The following is a 6,889-nucleotide window of genomic DNA, read 5'->3' as shown; positions in this document are numbered from 1 at the left end:
CATGACAGGCAAGGTATTATAAAATAAAAGAGGGGGAGTTGTTGTGATCCAGCTGCCCTCACTCCCTCTGACTGGCAGGGGACTTCCTTGTGGTCTGTAATTGACAAGGATGTTTGTGTTCTTCCTGGCCGGTGGGTCTCCACAGAAGGAGTTGAGGTATAAATGGTTCCTGAGGAAAATAAAGGTTGCTGTTCTTCCACCTGAAAAGAAGCCTCTGGGTCTCAATCCGGGCAACCCCTGCCAGTCTCGGCTATCCAGGCTGCGCAGGCCGCAGCACTCAGGCTGTTGCTAAGACAGAAGATTGCTCTCCACAAACTGATAATGGAGTTCCATTGTCAAGGACAGTACTCACACAACTCATTGAACATCAACAAGTTGAGCTGATGCTTTCATGAAACCCTCACCCCTATGTTCTAGTCCCTTTGGTATGGGGAAGTACTCTGAAGTCTACTGAAAGAGAAAGGAGGACACCAACACAACTACAAAACCTTTTACCTACAATCTGTCCTGACTGTAAAATATGCTATGCCATAGTGGCAAAGAACTTGTGGAATTAGCTGACCAATGTCTGATATGACTTAAGGCCCACTATATGAGAAGGAACCTATACCTGACACTACTTGAGTAATCAAGAACCAGAGACTAGATAGCCCAGAAAGCAAAGGTAAAACAAAATACTACTGATCTAAAAATACGTTTCAATAAAATAACTCCTAATTTTGTTATTTTCATAGATCAGTACCTTAACACACCATCATCAGAGAGGCTTCCTTTAGCAGCAGATTGGAATAGATGCAGAGATCTACAGCAGATATTACACAGAGAGAGTACAAATGGGGTATCTGCATCAAACCCCTTCCCTTTTGTACTTAGAGAATTCAAAGGAAGATGAGGTAGATAAGAGTCAGAAGAACTAGAAGAAACCAGGAGGATTTAGACAAAAGTTTCTATACCGTCAAGTCCCCCAGCTGTTCGGTCCCAAAGAAACACACAAAGGCTTATGTTAATTATAAATGGCTTGCCCTGTTAGCCCAGAATTATTACTAACTAGTTCTTACAACTTAAATTAACTCATAATTCTTATCTGTATTTAGCCTCATGGCTTGGTACCTTTTCTCAGTAAGGCATTCTTATCTTGCTTCCCTTGTTTCTGACTAGTGACTCACTCTTTGCATTTCCTCTTCCCAGAATTCTCCTAATCTGATTGCTACATCTCTACTTCCTGCCTGGCTACTGGCCATACAGCATTTTATTAAACCAATGTGAGTGACAAATCATTACAATGTGCAAGAGCATTATCCCACACTATGAGAAAACCTTCTGAATCAATTAAACACTCATATGCTCTCAAAGAGCCTGAAGCAGCATGCAAAGAATCTACACAGGTCAACATCAGGCCCTCTGCATATATATTATAGCTATTAGCTTAGTGGTTGTTTGTTTGTTTGTTTGTTTTGAGAAAGGGTGTCTCTGTGGGCCAGTCCTAACTGTTCTGGAACACACTCTGTAGACTAAGCTGACCTTGAACTCAAAGAGATCCTCCTGCCTCTGCCTCTAAGTGTTGGGATTAAAGGTGTGCACTACCACTGCCTGGATAGCTTGGTAATTTTTATGGGACCCAGACCGTGAGAGTGAATGAACATCTGACTCTTATGCCTATTCTTAGGATTATTTTCCTGCAGTTTGGTTGCTGTGTCCAACTTCAATGAAATAGCTTTTGCTTCATCTTATTATAGTTTATTTTGTCAAGTTTGGTTGTTATCATTTAGAACCCTATTCTTTTCTAATGAGAGACAGAAAGGGAATGGATCTGTTTGGGAGAAGAGGTGAGGTGAGAAGGAATAGGGAAGTATAGAGGGAGGTGAAACTATAATGAGGATATATTATAAGAGAAAAAAAATTTCCAATAAAAGAAAAAATGGGAAAAGATGCTAAAATAAAAATAAGTGAACTATTTATATAAATCTTAAATAAACACCAGGAATTTTCCTGAACATTGGGGCAGGACATAGGAGAGCAAATGCCAATGCTGGGGCCAAGTGTGTGAAAGTATAGTTACCACATTGTGAATGAAACAAGTCAGAGAACATACCAAATCTAAAAGTATTGGATATGCTATAATGAAGACCCAGAAAAGAATGCTATTTGTATGAAATTATAAAATCTATATAATGTGAATATTTTAGTAAATTCCTTTATTTTTTATATATATGCTACATGTTATAAATCAGCTTGTCTTAATTTACATAATAAAGGATTAAAGATAAAGCAGGAAAATGAGCTAGACTTTAAACTATTATTTTTCTGCTGATTCATGAGAATATATAATCTATTAGATGATAGTTAATTTTACATTGATTAAATGGTACTAAAATTAAAATTGATATAACATGTGTAAAGTTAAAATGGAGGATACTTGTAAGGTAATTTGTTTTGGAATTATTTGATAAAAGACAAGAAAAATAAATAATTAAATACAATTGTTATGTCTCTGCTCCAACAATATAAAAATTTTAAACATGAATATTATGATATACTGAGAATTGTTGGATAAGATCTCAGAGCATGAAATTTAGTGTTTATTGTTACTGATAGAGCATCACTTTTTTCCTAATTAGCTAGATAGCATTTTGAAATCTCAGAGTAGCCAAGTTTAGACTTCAGAGAACATTTCTGACAAAACTAAGATATATTCAAAAGCACTAAATACAACTTCTTAAAATAGATTTATTTGGTACCTATATAGAAAAGAAACTATTTGTTGCATTCCAACAAAACACTCTCCAATTCAAAAGTACAATTAAGAACTTCCACTTCCATCAAAGACTATAATTGGCCATTATGTTGAATTTTCAGGAAGTTATTTTTTAAATTAGTTTCTTAAAAATGGTTTCTCCTTTTCAAGAGAAGTTTCTTATTTTTATTTCCAATTGTAATCATATTTGTGATTTTTATTTGCCCTTTAAAATACATATGGCTATCCTATTATATTAATATAAATGACTTCCGCTATTTTATTTAGAAAAGGTTTTCCAAGGCAATCAATCATGTGGGATATTTTTGAGGGCCCTAAGAATATTTTTCACTATGAATTATACATTGTAAAAATTTAACTTAACCCAATATAACACTCAAATTCTTTATGATCATATGAATATTTGCCACTACATAATTAAAGATATTATAGTTAATATAAATAATTAGAGCAATATAAAATAATTCATGGTTTAATTGATCCATACTTATTGGTTTTGAAAGTTTACAAATCATAATACTTTTTAACTAATATAAATTCCTTCTTTTGCCCCTGTTTACAAAGAACAAGTACATTTCTTGACCCATTGATTTAGGGCATAGCTAGATCACTTGCTTTGTAAAATAGAAAATAAGAAGAAGTGGTAGAGTAAATTTTCAGTATTGCACTAAAGGAGCATTACAGATTTATGCTTGACCATCAGGGACCTTAAAGCATAAACTATGAACCAAATGATTCCCTAGTAGTCGATACCTTTATCTTGAGCTCAGAATGAGATAATCATGGTGAAAACCTGAATGCCGCTGATAGATAAACTTGAAATCTTCCAGATGAGCCACTGACTCGTTGCCTCAAATGGAATTACACATGTCAATTACAATGGTTAGCTTTAACGGTCAATTGACACAACGTAGAATCATTTGGGAAGAGACCGTCAGTGTTCGATTGGCAATGTTGGGTAGGACTACAAGCATGTCTATGGAAGATTGTCTTGAGTTAATTGTGATAAGTAAATGTACCTTAAATGTGAAAAGCACTGGTTCATGGGCAAGACTCTCCTGAACTGTATAAAAGCAAATAAACCCAGTTAAGTAAACAAGGCTGCATTGTTCTAAGCATTTATTCTGTGTTCTTGGTACAGATGTGATATTTTAAGATCCTATCTTGACACCCTTGCAACAATAGACCATAGCCTGGAACTGTAAGACAAACAAACCCTTTCTTCCCCAAAGTGATTTTTGCTAGGGTATTTTACCACAGCCACAGAAATGAAACTACAATGGAAATGTATGCCAGAAGTGGCATCATTATTGTGATAGACCTCACCATATTGCTTTTGGAGAGAAAAAGCTCTAGAACTTTGGGGTTGAAACGTCGTTGAATACACAGAGGTTAATGGCCTCCTTTGTAGGTATGCTGGAAGATATAAGTGCTGAGAGTAATGTGGAAAATGGAAGCCCAGATCATATTTTAGAGAAAAACAATGACTTTTTAAGACATTGCAATAAAGGGCTGTCTTAGTTACTGCTTCATGGCTGTGAAGGGACACCATGACCAAGGCAACTCTTGTAAAAGAAAGCATTTAATTGGGGTTTACTTACAGTTTTAGAGGGTTGGTCTGTGATCATCATAGCCAAAAGGAGACAGGAACAGTGCAGAAGAAGGGAGAGAGAGAGACAGCTAGAGAGAGACTGGGCCTGGCATGAGCTTTTGAAACCTCAAGGCCTACTTTCAGTGACACATCTCTATCAAGGCTATACCTTGTAATCAAAACAGTTCCAATAACTGGGGACTAAGATTCAAACATGAGCACCTGAGCATCTATGGGGCCATCGTCATTCAAATCAGCACAGGGTACTCATGTGATAGTTTGGCTAAAAACATATTGTAAAATATTACTATCCACAATGTGATCAAATAAAAGTAAAAAAAAATAATAATACCTTCTGGGCAATAAAAAAATCTTTAATGTAAATTACCCCAAAGGAAAATTCCAATAGAATTATGTGGGGGAAAAAGTCACAATGGGAAAAAAGTTTACCCTTTCAGATTAAAATATGATGACTAGCAGACATTTGAAACAATGGAAATGCAAAAAAAAAACATGGTGAAATCTTGTTTTTACAAATAAAACGTGCCTGAAGATCAGAGGACAGAGCTAGCCAGTAGCTAACCATAGAGGTCTAGAGGTCTGTTCAGACAGGATATGGCTGGATGGAGAGAGGAAGTAACAAGACAGGAAGAAACAGGAATTTCGTCTCTTTTTCAACTGGGAAGTTGAGAGGTAAGGTAGCAGTGGTTTGGGGCCTTAGTCTCTCTAATCTCTCAGTATTTTCCTTTATATCTAACTCTGAGCTTTTATTATTAAGACCTATTAGAATTTGTGCTATAAGAAATGAACTATAAAGGAACTATTCTATCTCTCATCAGATGCAGTAAATTAATGACATAAATGTAAGTATGTTTTCTGTCTGCATTTATTGCCACAGTTTCTCATAGTAGACATAAAAAATGTAAAACTAATGACTAGCAAATGTCTGCTGAAAGTGAAATTTTGTGATAATTAAGTTATGAATAAAATGACTGTGTATTCGTATATACCATATTGAATTATGGATATATCTGCAACATGTATGCACATTCTACTCCCTTCTTCCATCTTCTCTCTCCAGATGAAGGAGTTTAATGAATCCACTATATTTACGTTTAGGCCAGAAGAATGGAAAAATGGAAAGGAATATAATATCTCTATATTTTTGTTTCCAACTTTGCAAATGCACTTATTTTGCTATGGGTGTCAGTGATAAAATTACCTTTAAAATAGCAGTACCTGACCAACCATTTATTACCTTCCAAAACATATATGTTTGAGGGAGAAAACTATAGGCTTTTCACACAGGCTTGCAAGATATACAACTGAAGAATATCTAACTACTAAGATGCCTTATCTACAATTATAACATCAGACAGAAGCTCCAGAACTTGAGTGGTGTATTCTCTGATGCAAACTAGCCACACAACAAAGGTCAAATGCACTAATGAATAATGTTACTCTTTATTCACAGCTTTTATTATTGATGCAGTACATACATGAGGTTTGAGTATGGCTTATCATTCAACTCAATATCCTCCAAGTAAGCAGAAATATGACTTACTGGGGTATCAAAGGATACTTATTCTTTTGTAGGCATATTTATTACATTTTAAAAATTCCTGTTTGTAAGTACATGAAAAAGAAACATTAAGCTTTGCTAAACGACTCATTTTTCAGAGTGCATAGTTTAAGAATGTTGGAATAATAATAGTGTCATACATTATTCTCAGATGAAAGGATGAGACAAGAAAGTGACAGTCCTTGACCTTCATCAATTCAGAGTGCATTGTTCAAAGACAAATAATTGCATTTCATTTTCTTTTGCTTATAGAAAATGGTTCCATTATCTTCACCTGGCAGAATATGGGGAAATATAAATTTATCCAAAATAAAATGATTTTCAAGTGGCAGCATTAAGATTTAAACTTAAATTTGCCTTACCTAGTAGTGTAGTTTCAGGTAGCAGAGAATACATGAATTGTTTTCAGAAATAATTGTTTCAGATCCAGGCCAGCTGGCCTTGGTGAGTTCCAGATAGAACATCCCCATTGTCTCAGTGTGTGGGTGCACCCCTCGTGGTCCTGAGTTTCTTGCTCGTGCTCTCTCTCCTTCTGCTCCTGATTTGGACCTTGAGATTTCTATCCAGTGCTCCAATGTGGGTCTCTGTCTCTGTCTCCTTTCATTGCCTGATGAAGGTTAACATTCAGGAGGGTGCCTATATGTTTTTCTTTGGGTTCTCCTTATTTAGCTTCTCTAGGATCACTAATTATAGGTTCAATGTCCTTTAAGCCTGTGATAAAACCAGACTCACTGAACATAGCGGACAATGAGGACTACTGAGAACTCAAGAACAATGGCAATGGGTTTTTGATCCTACAGCACATACTGGCTTTGTGGGAGCCTAGGCAGTTTGGATGTTCACCTTACTAGACCTGGATGGAGGTGGGTGGTCCTTGGACTTCCCACAGGACAGGGAACCCTGATTGCTCTTTGGGCTGACGAGGGAGGGGGACTTGGGGGAGGGGAGGGAAATGGGAGGT

Source organism: Microtus oregoni, unplaced genomic scaffold, assembly GCF_018167655.1.
Source record: "Microtus oregoni isolate MIOR12 unplaced genomic scaffold, Mior012 000059F_ref0000304, whole genome shotgun sequence".
NCBI lineage: Eukaryota > Metazoa > Chordata > Mammalia > Rodentia > Cricetidae > Microtus > Microtus oregoni.
The sequence above is the reverse complement of the archived record's forward strand: the minus strand, read 5'-3'. Positions refer to the sequence as shown.